At 46.4% G+C, this 13,614-nt stretch overlaps 1 protein-coding gene across 5 annotated transcripts in view; it reads right to left on the bottom strand.

Moving 5' to 3' along the window:
- FAM110B (family with sequence similarity 110 member B) overlaps positions 1-13,614 on the bottom strand; it is a 143,556-nt gene that overhangs the window by 94,846 nt on the left and 35,096 nt on the right. For all 5 annotated transcript variants that reach the window (XR_014136559.1, XM_078441837.2, XM_078441838.2 and 2 more), the window contains one exon: positions 12,320-12,417. The gene's annotated coding sequence lies outside the window, so the exon portion shown is untranslated. The remainder of the gene's footprint in view (positions 1-12,319; positions 12,418-13,614) is intronic.

The following is a 13,614-nucleotide window of genomic DNA, read 5'->3' as shown; positions in this document are numbered from 1 at the left end:
GAGTTTGTAATTCTAATACCCACACAGTCTGGCCAACTAACGTCCCTGTAAATTAGAAATTAGTACAGGGGCTTACTTGGATTCTTCTGTTGCATTCCAAACGGCTTCTCTATTTACCTGGTAGCTACTGCTTTCACATGGGCATTTTAGCATCTAGAGGTTTGCTATGTAAAGTATTTTTTTTTCCACTTCATTCAAAGGTAGCTTTGATACACTAAGGTGAGTTTATAAAGCAGGAACTATGATCATAGGTACACTACAGTTTCTACATGTTCATGAAAGTTTTCCAAAAAAAAATTTTTTTAATGTTTATTTATTTTTGAGACAGAGAGAGAGAGACAGAGCATGAACGGGGGAGGGTCAGAGAGAGAGGGAGACACAGAATCGGAAGCAGGCTCCAGGCTCCGAGCTGTTGGCACAGAGCCCGATGCGGGGCTCGAACTCACGGACCGCGAGATCGTGACCTGAGCTGAAGTCGGCCGCTTAGCCGACTGAGGCACCCGGGTGGCCCAAAAGTTTTCTAAATAAGGCTGTCAGCTTGCAAAAAGCCTGGCATACAACTGTACAGGCTGTGGACAACGCAGTCTAAGAGATGTCACGATCATGGCGGTCTGTGCGAGGGGCCCCCTAGGACCAACACAGGATTCATCTGTACCAGCGTATGTGGTGCCTCTGAGCACCCCAACGTCTAGGTAGGAATCCATGCTGCTGCAGGAAGTCATTCCTAAGTAGCACGGTACTTTGTGCAGCCCCCGCAGAATGTATTTAAGTACCAGACAAACAGCGGTCACATTCATTGGTTCAAATACCTCCCACGAAAGAGTAAATGTACATTCACCAAATACAAAGGAATCAGTGACTATTATACCACTTTTTTTGGAGAGCCAGTACCACATATCATTTAAGGGAATGGAATTCTAGAATCATCCTGATTACATGCAAGTCCTATTTTACTACTGTTACCTGTGGAACCCTAGACAAGCTATTTTACCTCTCTACGCTTCAGTGACCTCATTTATAATGGGGATAATAGCAGACCCTACCCCAGAGCTGTTAAGAGGATCAAATGAGGGAATAAGGTGCACAGTACCCAGAATGCTGCCTGCCCACGGTAACCACTGTTGAAGCGTTCAGATCTGGAGTATCCACTCGGCAAGAAAATCAAAGCAGAGAGAGATTAAATAACTTGTCATAGGTTTAAGGGTTAGTCAGTGATCTCTTCCGGAATGAAAATTAACTCTCGATCTACAAGAAACAGTTTTTATGAGACCACGCTGTTTTATTTATTTATTTTCTTGAGAGAGAGAGAGAGAGAGAGAGAGAGAGAAGGGGGAGGAAGGGGGAGAGGGAGAGAGAGAGAACCCCAAGCAGGCTCCACACCCAGCACGGAGCCCCCCACTCAAGGCTCGATCTCGAAACGGTGAGATCGTGACCTTGGCCAAAATCAAGACTCCCACGTTTAACCTACTGAGCTACCCAGGCGTCCCGAGACCACATTGTTTATATCCCAACTTTCTGACCAAGGCAAAACCCATGGCTTGAAGTACTTATTACATCTGAAAAAGTAAACGCCTATGACACCCGAGTGCTTTGATTACTGACACGCGTCATCCTTAACAGGCCACCGGGGCTGGGCATTCTGAAGCCACATGCTGCCGGCCCTGAGCTGACATTTACTAGCTGCCTCTCCTCGCGGGGAGAGGCACGCTCTGTGGACAAACAACTCCAGTTTACACAATCAGCCATCGATAAGACTTGCGATCCTAGGAGGAAATAAGTGTCCAAAAGCTGTAGCCTCGTGCCTCCGCAAGGCACCTACCGCTTTCGTCCGCGTTCTTTAAATACCAGCCGATCCCGGGTGCCCTACCCTCGTAAAACCATCTCATTGGCTACAGTGCAAACAGCGTCTGCCCCCGGTGCCCTGAGGGAGAGGGATGTGTTCTAAAGATGAAAGTGTCACTCAAAGTCTCTGGGGCCGACAGGAGCCAGGCCCGTTTCCAGGGTGTAAAGCGGGACATCTAGAAATCACGAAAAGGCCTGGCATGCTAATGACCGGATGCTTTATATCTATTTCACTTCTTCTACAAGGATCCAGGGAGGTTTGATAATGGGTTTTGACACAGATTGTAGCTCTTTTTTTTTTTTTAAGTTTATTGTATTTATTTATTTTTGGGGGGGGGGAGGAGAGGGAGAGGGAGAGGGAGAGGGAGAGGGAAAGGGAGATGGAGAGGGAGAGGGAGAGGGAGGGGGAGAGGGAGGGGGAGGGGGAGGGGGAGAGAGAGAGAGAGTCCTAAACAGCGTGGAGCCTGACGCAGGGCTCCATCTCACGAACCGTGAGATCACGACTTGAGCCGAAATCAAGAGCGGGACGCTTAACCGACTGAGCCACCCAGCTGCTCCTCCCCTATAGATCGTAGCTTTTAGGTAGCGGAACATAACACGACACTGGAGACAAGTTCCTCACCCACATCTTCATCTAGCATATTAGAAAGTGCAGTCCTATGGGGTGCCTGGGTGGCTCAGTCGGTTAAGCGTCCGACTTCAGCCCAGGTCACGATCTCACGGTCCGTGAGTTCGAGCCCCAAGTCGGGCTCTGGGCTGATGGCTCAGAGCCTGGAGCCTGCTTCCGATTCTGTGTCTCCCTCTCTCTCTGACCCTCCCCCGTTCATGCTCTGTCTCTGTCTCAAAAGTAAAATAAACGTTTAAAAAAAAAAAATTAAAAAAAAAAAAAAAGAAAGAAAGTGCAGTCCTACGCCGTAAACTCTGGCACACAGAGTTCATGCACTACCTCGGTGTGCTACAGCCGGCCAGAGTACCTCTCAAACCGTGCTATAGAGGCTGTGTTAGCATCACCTAACTAGTCTCCCTCACTTATGAAAGGAGATGGGGAGAGCTCGCTGGGAAAAAATTACAACCCACAGAGCAGAAGATCCAGGTAACCTAGAAGGGTGAATAAACTAGAAACAGACAGGCTGCGGGAAACGATCTGTATAAAAAAGCAGCAAAAATCCAGAGAGGCCACGCGCTATCATCTCTGCGTTGACACTGACATTGCACCCACAAGCCTCATTACTGTTGCTTTTGGCTACACAATCAGGAAAAGGCACCCGAGCCCTGTTGGTCAACAGCTGAATAAAAACGCATATGTACTATTTTTAAATCAATTAACATCTGCAATTTTAAAATGTCTTCATCATAAACGCAATTTTAGTGCAATATCCTGGATCGAGTATAGGGTTCAGTGTCTAAAGAGAAGGCATAACATTATTTTCGGTCCAATAACATTACGTGTTCTAACTCAGCCCCTGATTATAATGGTGAAATCAAAACTTGTAGCTTATGGAAGCAGAGAAATCGGAATCTATTTCTCCTCATGGTACACACAAGGAGGCTAAGGCTGGGAGACTTTACACAGCCTCTCTGAGGTCAGATCCTTCTAAGAACTGAAGCTAGACCCCTGCTTACTCCCTGTGAGAGACTCAGGGACAAGGAAATAGGGTTCCTTTTTCGAGCCGCTTCCAGACTTAAAGCAGAAGTTAGCCGTCTGCCAACCATCTGGTGATCAGATTACTGCAGGATTACCAAACCCTATCGCTAAAATGGAGAAAACGGCCATACACACACTACTTTAAGGAACGTCTTCACTTACCAGATGGTTCACACCAGGAAGTGCTGTGGACCCCAAGTTCTTCCTCCACCAGCCAGTATAGCCCCACACCTCGATGTCACATGTGGGTAACAGCTGGCCATCACTACGGTGAGTGAACTGCATCATCCAGGGTAACGCCCTCACCTTCCCTATCTGGCAATGACACTCCCAGCTTACGGTGCACCTGCTATAATTTCCTCTGGCTGCGACTTCCCTGGATAGGAGCTACAGAATACTGACCAATCCAAATGAGGGAGGGGGGAGAACCAGTAGCATATCAACTTGCTAACATGGTGGCTGAAATGTCGCCACCAATTACGTGATGGGGACCACCAGAAATATCTACTCATGGCGGCATGTTTTAGGTTTTGGTAAAAGGGAGAATAACAGAAGAGTGGGAAACATCATCATGCTTTACGCTGAAGGTGTGGTCCTATTTCTTGCTGGAATGAACATTTCCACTTAATGTTTATTCACGTGGTTAAGTTACCATGGTGTACCTTAGCAATTCAGCTTTCCCCATTTCTGACCCCCCCACCCCCGCCGAAAACAAGAAATTGTGTGCATTTGTTGCGAAAGTTTATTTTATCAACCATCATATGGCAACAAGACTGCTGAAAAAAAAAAGATTGTAGAGAAAGGAAAAATATCATATGTGGACATTTTAAGCCTCATTGAACATGGAATTTAAAAATGCTGGTCCTGGGGTGCCTGGGTGGCTCAGCTGGTTAAGCGTCCAACTTCGGCTCAGGTCACGATCTTGAGGTTCGTGGGTTCGAGCCCCGCATCCGGCTCTGTGCTAACAGCTCAGAGCCTGGAGCCTGCTTCGGATTCTGTGTCTCCCTCTCTCTCTGCCCCTCCCCCACTCACGCTCCGTCTCCCTCTGTCTCAAAAATAAACAAACATTAAAAATTTTTTTTTCAATGCTGGTCCTGATCTAGGGGTGACCGTCCAGGAGCACCTGGGTCTCTAAATGTTTGCACATCAACTTCTCTTTGTGAGCATTATTTCAGATACTGGAAAACACGAACTGCTTAGAAAAAAACCAAACTGCTTTGCTTTTATGTTCAATAAATAAACTGTCACAGCACACAGATGGATTAGCTCTGAGGACAGAATGATCTGTGCCCAAATCAAAAGCAGAAGAAAGTAAATGTTTTTCAGGAAAAGAAAAAAGGCAGGGCGGAGACAGTATTGTACGTCAAAGAAGAGGTGACCTTCAGAGAGGGAGCTGACCTGTCCGGGCAACTCAAACCACGGTGAAAGAGCAGAACAGGACTCAGTTTCAAAATTTCTGCAGCACTTTCCATTGTCCAACTGACTGACCTGGTACCCAACACAGCCTACCAAACAGAGATAATTAATTAAATTACGATTTTAAAAACAAATCACGCGTGGGCACCTGGGTGGCTCAGTCGGTTAAGCGGCCGACTTCGGCTCAGGTCATGATCTTGCGGTCCGTGAGTTCGAGCCCCGCGTCGGGCTCTGTGCTGACAGCTCGGAGCCTGGAGCCTGTTTCAGATTCTGTGTCTCCCTCTCTCCGACCCTCCCTGTTCATGCTCTATCTCTCCCTGTCTCAAAAATAAATAAAACGTTTAAAAAAAAAATTTAAAAAAAAACAAAAAAACAAATCACGCGAAAGCAGTACCAGGGGAATACAATGTCAAGACCTGTGACCTCAACGCGATCCCATATGGGTAAGACTTTCCGCGTGGATGGTGAAGGTGTTCCAAAGGGAGCAAACAGAGCTGGTGACAAAGGCCTCTTGGGGAACACCGCCCATGGCTGGTGCTTCCGGGTTGGCCACCAGCCCTGTGCCAACCAGCATGGGATCGAACAAACAGGTAAGTAAGCTCATCACACGCATTCTAAGGGAAAGGAGTTCAGTCTTTGAGTCACACGAAGGCTAATAATCTAAGCTCTTTGCATTTTTAACGTGACCCACACAGAGGAGGCCCTCACAAGGACTTCCTCCCAGCATTCTTAGAGTGAGGATGAGTCAGGGCTCAGTTTCCCTCCCCAAAGCAGGGCCAGTGAGGAGGCCCTGAACCTGCCAGCCAGCCAGGATAACTGCAATCCAGTCTCCGGCACGGAGGGCAACACTGTGAAGAATTACCTAGAAGGACAGGGGTGGGGTGGGGGGGGAGTTGTATAAACTAACATGGTAGGGATATGCCTTCTTTAGCTCCATCGGGGAGTTTCTTTTTTGGTTTTAATTTTTTCAATGAAGTTTATTTATTTATTTTGTGTGTGTGAGAGAGAAAGGGGAGGGGCAGGAGAGGGGCAGAGAGAGAGAGAATCCCAAGCAGGCGCTGCCCTGTCAGCACAGAGCCCAATGCGGGGCTTGAACACACGAACCCATGAGGCCATGACCTGAGGTGAAACCAAGAGTCAGAGGCTTAACCGACTGAGCCACCCAGGCACCCCTCCCTCAGGGAATTTCTATCAAAACAATCTCTGTGACCTAGTGGAAAATGCTCAATTTACAGAAGTGCAGGAAGGACAACAGAAAATGACATCTTTGCTGAATTCTTAACAGCTATCCCAAGCGGAGGCGACTGTAAACGTGGTCTCAATTTTCTCCTCTGTAAAATCAAGGAGTCGGAGTGAAATCTGCAACATGCGTATCTTGAACATGCCATGACGTCAGGCGCAAATATGACAGAGCTGAACAGCCGTCAAGAATGTTCCCAGGGCCGACGGGGAGCCACGAGGGCAGCGATGCAACCTGATCTGGAGTGAGTGCTATCTGAGATTTCGAATGTAAGTGAAAAGAGGCTAACACAGATTTATATGCCAGCAGTAATCACTCGGGGAGAGAAAGACCTTTTGCAAGAGGTTCAATTATCCTCCTAGTAGTACCTTTTGAAGATGCAGAAACAAAAACTGGGTGAGTTACTAGGTCAGAACAATCTAGAATTCATTTGGCCCCCTACACCCTGCATTTCAAACCCAGACAGTCCCTGCTTGTGTCATGTTGTGGTGATGCCTATCCATCCAGCCGACAGAGAGAGGAGAGCAGCCTCGGAGATAAAATGCTAACCGTGGAGGCTGGAGAGGCGAACCTGTACAACAATGAGAAAAAGAGAAAAGAAACGTCTGCTTTCCAGGGCTAATTAACATAGGAAACAACTCCGAAAACAGAGCCGAGAATGGAACTCATTGTAAAGGGATGCAACGAGAAAAGCTTCAAAGATTATACAAACACCGTATTCCTGGTTGAAACAGAGCCTCATCTGTACGACTCTAGTGTGTGACTTAAATCAGAAACATCTGAAATCCATACAATAAGCAACCTTCCTTTTAAAGAAGGAAAGCCAAATTATATATTTGTGTATGAAAACCGGAAAAAGTGCTAAGGACTTGGTTCTTTTAAGAATCATATGTAACAATTAGAATTCATTTACTGTCGATAACAGGCTTTGGAGGTTAATCAGAGCCCGGGATTATAAAATCAAATAGGAAAAAAAAATCAACATGCACTTAGTGCCACTCATACATGGAAGGCCCACCGATTACTTAAATGTCTCCAAAATCACCCTGAAAAACGACAACATACCATCAGATGTTGTTCTTCTTCCTCTAAACACAAGGAAGTGAGGGAAGGAGGGAGGGAGGGAGGGAGGAAGAAAAGAAGGAAGGATGGATATTTATCAGAAAAAAATCGAAGAAAATCTAAGTTTACATTACAGAAATACAATAAAAAAATAAAATAAAAAACAGGACACTCAGTACTTGGTAAAGGGAAATTCAAATGTTTCTAGGATTTGAAGAACTGTATATTTAACCTACTCAAATACACTCCTGTTTAAACGGTTTGCTCTTCGATGGTACTCAGGTCAGATCTATACCAAAAGCAAACAAGTCTCCGTGAGAGTTTAAAGCCCAGGTGACCCCAGGGTAGAGGGGACAGGGGTATGGATAGGAGGGACTCACTAACATCCCGTTCAGAATAGCAACTAAACTATTCCCTGGTTTCCAGAAACTTTCACTGGTCACTGCTACAAATTTTGAGGAGTAGCCTCACTCTTTTTACTTGTTTAATCTCAGGGCAAACCATAATCTATGTGCAAACACGTAACAAAGTCGAATTTGTTAAGTTGTGCACATCTCCAATGGAAAAAAAATCGTAACGATTGCGTGCCAACTTACAGTCAAATACAAAAACTTTTAAAAATCAAAACGAAAAGAGATTAATGTCTATTGCTGGGAATACTAAGCCAGTTCAGGAGTCACCGTATCGGGTCTCTTTCTTTCTTTGTTTTTTTTCTTTTTTTGTAAACGTTTATTTATTTATTTTGAGAGAGAGAGAGAGAGTGCATGCAGGGGAGGAGCTGAGAGAGAAGGAGAGAGAGAGAGAACCCCAAGCAAGCTCCGCACGGTCACGCCCAGAGCCCACGCGCAGAGCCCAATGCAGAGCTTGGTTTCCTGAACTGAGAGGTCATGACCTGAGCCAAAATCAAGAGTTGGATACTTAACCGGCTGAGCCACCCAGGCGCCCCCACAGTGCTAGATTTCTGTCATGAAGAACACACACTGGCAGATAAGAGAATAAGTCTGATTCCAAACAGAACTTAACACTTCTGGCTGAGCCTGGGTCTTTCCTGTGAAACGCAACCATAATACTGTTCTCTGCCAGAAAACAGTGATGTTAATAGAAGCAGAATGCTTCCTTCCCAAATTAGCTGAGGAATGAGGTAGCAAAGGACGCCGACAAAACCGCTCTAAGAGGCGGATGTAACTCAAGAGCACAGACGTACCGCCACGGATTCTAACGGAGAGGCGGACGGCTCCCTCAGGTGTTTAAGTAATGATGGGGGGCTGCCCACCAGAATACAAGTCACAGCAGAAAGGGGTGGTGGCGTGACTGCTCGAGGCTGCTCGCTGCTGTTGGTTTGAACTCTTATCAGGACCTCTGAAGACGACAGCCAGGCCACTGCACAGGGAACACGAGAGCAGGGACAGACAGGGGCTTGTTTAAGGTCCATCTCAAAAACAGGCAGGAGGTGGGTGGGGAGGGGCAGGAGGGCAGATAGGGAAGGAGGGGGGCAGGGAGAGACACAGGCAGCAGGAAGGGAAGGCAGAAGGAAGGAGGAGGTGGACCCCGGCCCATCAGCATCCTAAACTTAGGACAGAGCAAAAAGCTGCTTTCAAATACACCCAAAGTATCACCCCCGCTACAGGGTCTTGATTTCTACTTTAAACTCGATTATGGTAAGATGAAAGGCAAATTTGAAAAGTCATCATATTCTCAGTATCCTAACAAAGGCATTTTCAGTTCTCCAATTGCCTTTGCTGTGTTTTTAATTCAGTTCCCAGCTTCACCGAGCATGCCCGCAGCCAAGCACAGGTGCGAAGAAAACACGACAGGCCTCTATCGCCAGAAGGGCTCAACTACATTCACATCCTAAGGTCACTCGCAGTCACTCGAATTATATACTCTGTCCTTTAACTGATGTTCTTAAGCCATGGAATGCCATTTGTCTCCGGTGTACCCAAAGCGAACATACAAAAAAAGTGGTAAGAAATTCTCTAATACACCAAGGATTCAAATGTGCTTTGGTTCCAAGTATAGGAAAGAGAATGTCAAAGATTTTTCTAAAATTAAGCCCCATTTAATTTAGGTCTAGTAGAATCAAATGTTATTAGAGTTCAGTTTGCTTCCCCTTTTATAAAGTTTTGGAACAACCACATAACATGGGTGGTAATATTTCAGTATACTTAAGAATGACAAAGGAAAGGCCGTGTCTAATGAGAAAGACCAAAACATCGACACATCTATAAATATGATCAAGGACATGTGTGGACAGGCTGATGGATTCTAACATTGTTCAAGAGCTAATATCATTTATTCTTAAGGTAGTTTAAAAATTTTGTAAAAATTCAAGAAAAGGCTGTCCTTCATATTTAAAAACTTAGACACTAATAAGAATCAAAAGATGAGCGGGGTATATAATTCTCAACTACTCGCTCCAATAGTTAACCATACACAAAGCCTTTTTGAGTTAACTTTTGTGTCCAAAGTGTAGACAATGATTTAACCAGCTAATGAGATTTTAAACGATGTCAAGTTGTCAATACATACATACCGTGTGGTTGCCAAACTGAACTTGCCTGCTACTGTTACGTATCAGCTAGCGTTCAGCGTCACAATCTCTGTCCCACTCTGTACACACTTGCTGTGACAATGCTATTGTCATTTTGACCAGCACCACTGAGGGCGACCGTATGTTGAGTGCATTTACGTGCCTGGCACGATGTATTTTACCGCTGATGCTTGAACAACGTGGGGTTGGGGCACCAATCTCTGAGCAGTCAAAAATCCACATATAGCTTCTGTCTCCCCCGAAACTTACCTACTGATGGCCCACCGGAGACTGGAGGCCTTACCGGTGACATAAAAATATCGATCGACTATATTTTGGATGTTATATGTATTACCGACTGGATTCTTACAATAAAGGAAGCTAGGAGAAAGAACATGTTAAGGAAAGCATACGGAAGAGATTACACATTTACGACACTGTACGTAGATCTACTGAAAAAATCCGCATAGAGGTGGACCCACACGGTTCAAACCGTGTTGTTCAAAGGCCGCCTGTATATGACCACCTCATTTAACGGGTAGAGTAACCAGGAGAGGGAAACGTTACTATCTCCACTCTGCAGAAGGTGATGGCAACAAATAGCTACTAAGCATTCCCCATGAGCCCGTCTACGTTGCAACTCAATAATAACTCACTGAAGGCTCACGATAATCCTATGATACAGCACTATCATCCTGACTTGACAGATGAAGAAACTGGGGCACCAAGCCAACAGCTCTCCCAACATCACATCCACCATGTGGCAGAGCACAGATGCTGACCCAGATGTGCTGAATGCCGAAGCCACGACCTTATTTACCAACCCCGAAGAATCTGGCTCTCCCATGCCTGCCCTCCATGCCACCTATGATAAGGGCTATAGGCGCAGACAGGAAAGGGCAGGGTTGGTGCGGCCACAGCCGAACACCCTAATCCACAAGCCAACTCATAAATCTGGCTGGGCCCCCCCCCCCCAAGTTTCCCTGAAGAAACTCACAAGGAGGAAACTGAAATCTGGCCTCATAGCTGGCACATGTGACCCACAGGCCAGGGCTTCTAACTGCCCAGAGCACAAGGCATCCCAGAATAAAGAGCCCTGCACAGATGCCCTATGTCCCTTCAATGGTCACCAACGGCTATGTGCCCAGCCACACTAGGCTCTCAGTTACTGAGCTTAACAAGTCGGGGACCTGCCTCACCAGCTAACAGTGTAGGGAAACCAGCAACTGGGGAAGTGACAGAATAAGGGCTTTTGGCATCATGGCAAATTATTTTTGGATATAGCGGGGAGGGGGTCCCAGGGGGGACTGACTAACTTCACAACTGTCAACCTGAGGACAGACAGAGGCACTGTGAAGAGAGGAGACTCACGTCCCAAGAATCATGCTTGAAAAGGTTTTCAGTTCAGGGAGAAGCTCCCCATTCCCACCGAGCGTCCAAGGCCCAGGTTCCCTCGGGAATACTGCAGTGACTGATGCATTCTTAACACCATGTGGCCTAAGTAATAGCTTGACTACAGTGTACTACAAAACATGAACATGAACCAGGCACGTGGGAGCCCCAGCGGCCACCCCCCCCTCCGCCCCCCCCCCCCACCCAGAAATTGCCCGTTCAACTTGGCAGTTACCAGGAACGCGAAATAAATAAAGGTGAGATATTCCACAGAAAATATGAAACCACTTTTACCCCTGATATTTTTGCCAACTGGTTCAGGGCACTTATTACTGACTGAATGTCTTTATTAGCCACATGAGTCCATGCGTGGAGAGGAAAGGAATTAACATGTTCGCACCTCAATTTAGGCAGTATTATCGCTAGGGAGCGGCATGAGTGCAGACGTTAACATCCTGTGTTGCAGACCTGTAACATTTCATTTTTGTGCAATCTCTATATCATGTTAGTGGCTTGGAAAAAGATGCCAAATCTCACACCGAGCGAGAACACTTACAAATGCACCGGTCAGGGGCCAGCACACCACTGCGCCTTTCTTTACTTACCCCGTGAGCGACTGCGATCCTGACAGTCCAAACTGGGGAGTTAAAACAGCCACAGAATTCACGGAAAAGCCACTGCAGGTAAACGCCCAGGCAGCTTCAAAAAGGTCGGGGAGAGCCCATGGGTTTCAGGGACAATGAGGACAGTGACAGCCAGGGGCAGGAGCAGAGACCAGCAGACACGGTGCTCAGGTGGGCAGCAGGTCCCAAGAGGGGCTTTCTGGCAATCCCTCCACTCCCCCAGGGCAAGAAAGACAGGATGGCATGGGCGGGCTCAGGACAGTGAGCTGCACCACGGGACAGACGTCACAAACGTCTGCTGGATGAATGCATGTAAAGAAGAGGGGGGGCGGGGTGAGAAGGAGGAGGGGGGAAGGAGGAAGAAGGGGAAAGGGAGAAAAGAGACAGGAACAGAGAAAGGAGGGAACAGAAGAGAGGAAGGGAAAGTAAATCAGAATGGAAAGGTGGGGGCGCTGGGGGGGGCAAGTGGTGGAAGAACACACCTAAATTCTGCTCAACAAATAAAAGGTTGTATTTACTTTACGATCATCAGGGTTACACATCAATTTAATAAGAAAAGTTTTAATTACCTTTTATTTCCCTTTCAGACCTTAGAGTGTCCTGTTAACGCTCGATTCAAGATGCAGAAAGAACAGGGTAGGCGCTCTGGATGCCCAACTGGGGATTTCTAAAGGAAAAAGACACACAAAAATTACTCTGGAGGATATAAGTGATTAACTTTTCAAGTATCATTAAAAAAAAAAAAGACCGATTTTCACTGAAGAACAGAGACAGTGTATTTCCTAACATCCCCAGGGAAAATGGAGCCCAAAGCCTCTTTCAAATGCAGTTGCTCTAGCAAATTTCAACCACAGGGGGGGCTGCGTTTGGGCGTTCATTGGAAAACAAACCCAACAAGGAGCCTGTGTACTGCCATCTGCCGGGAGCCCCCACCCAGGTGGCTTTATGGCACTCCAAACTCAAGGCCCCCACAGGCCTTGTCAGTCCTAGTTCCCAAAACCACGCGGGAAACGAGCGAGCTTCTTCACCAACAACTGTATCACTGGGGAAGGAAACAGCTACGCTGGAGGAACTTGGTTAACGTTTGGAAGGGAATAAGATATTACGAAACGGGCCTTACTGCTCGTCCCATTCTCCGAATGCAGTTAAGCATGAGCTCACACACACACATGCCTCGTTGTCCCGGGGCTTCTTTCTCTTGGAGCCAGGACAGACCTCGGAGGCAACGTCGTCCCAAACTGTGAGCGCACAATGTTTCATTTTTAGGAAGGAAACAATTAACATTGACCAGGCATGCGCTCAGGCCCAGAAACAACGTGATTCCGGTTCACAAAGGGGGAAAGAGACGGAGAGTCCAATCCGTATATCTGTCTGACACATAAATGCTCTTATTATACTTGGATATACTTGCATCGATCATGAAAGTGCTTGTTTTCTAAACATCCGGCAACTCAAAAGAAAACACCGCGGTGGGAAATGTAAAGGTCGTCTCCTCTTGAAACCTGTTCTCCTTGTGTATCATCAATCCAAATAACTAGATCTTTGTTTACGTGAAAGTGGGAGCTACGGACAGGGAAGGAAAATGCACTGACCGTAACAAGTTATCTTTTTTATTGAGATCTACTGTATATTTTGCATGGATCTAGGAGGAAGCAATAGTAAAAATTTTAACCACTTCATTAGGGTCAATGCCAACTTTCCCAACCATCATTATCTCCTTTCTGGAGTGATGCGTAATGAACGATAAGCCAGAAGTTTATTAGCAAGGCTGCAGATCCTGACCTAGATTTTGCATAGCTTTAAAAAAAAAAATAGAAAGCAAGCCTGAAAATGTCTATTTAAATAACAACTCAGACTGACACTT

The sequence above is a fragment of the Panthera onca genome, chromosome F2 (genome assembly GCF_046562875.1).
Source record: "Panthera onca isolate mPanOnc1 chromosome F2, mPanOnc1 haplotype 2, whole genome shotgun sequence".
Taxonomy (NCBI): Eukaryota; Metazoa; Chordata; class Mammalia; order Carnivora; family Felidae; genus Panthera; species Panthera onca.
Note: the sequence above shows the minus strand (reverse complement) of the source record. Positions and strands in the feature narration are given on the sequence as shown.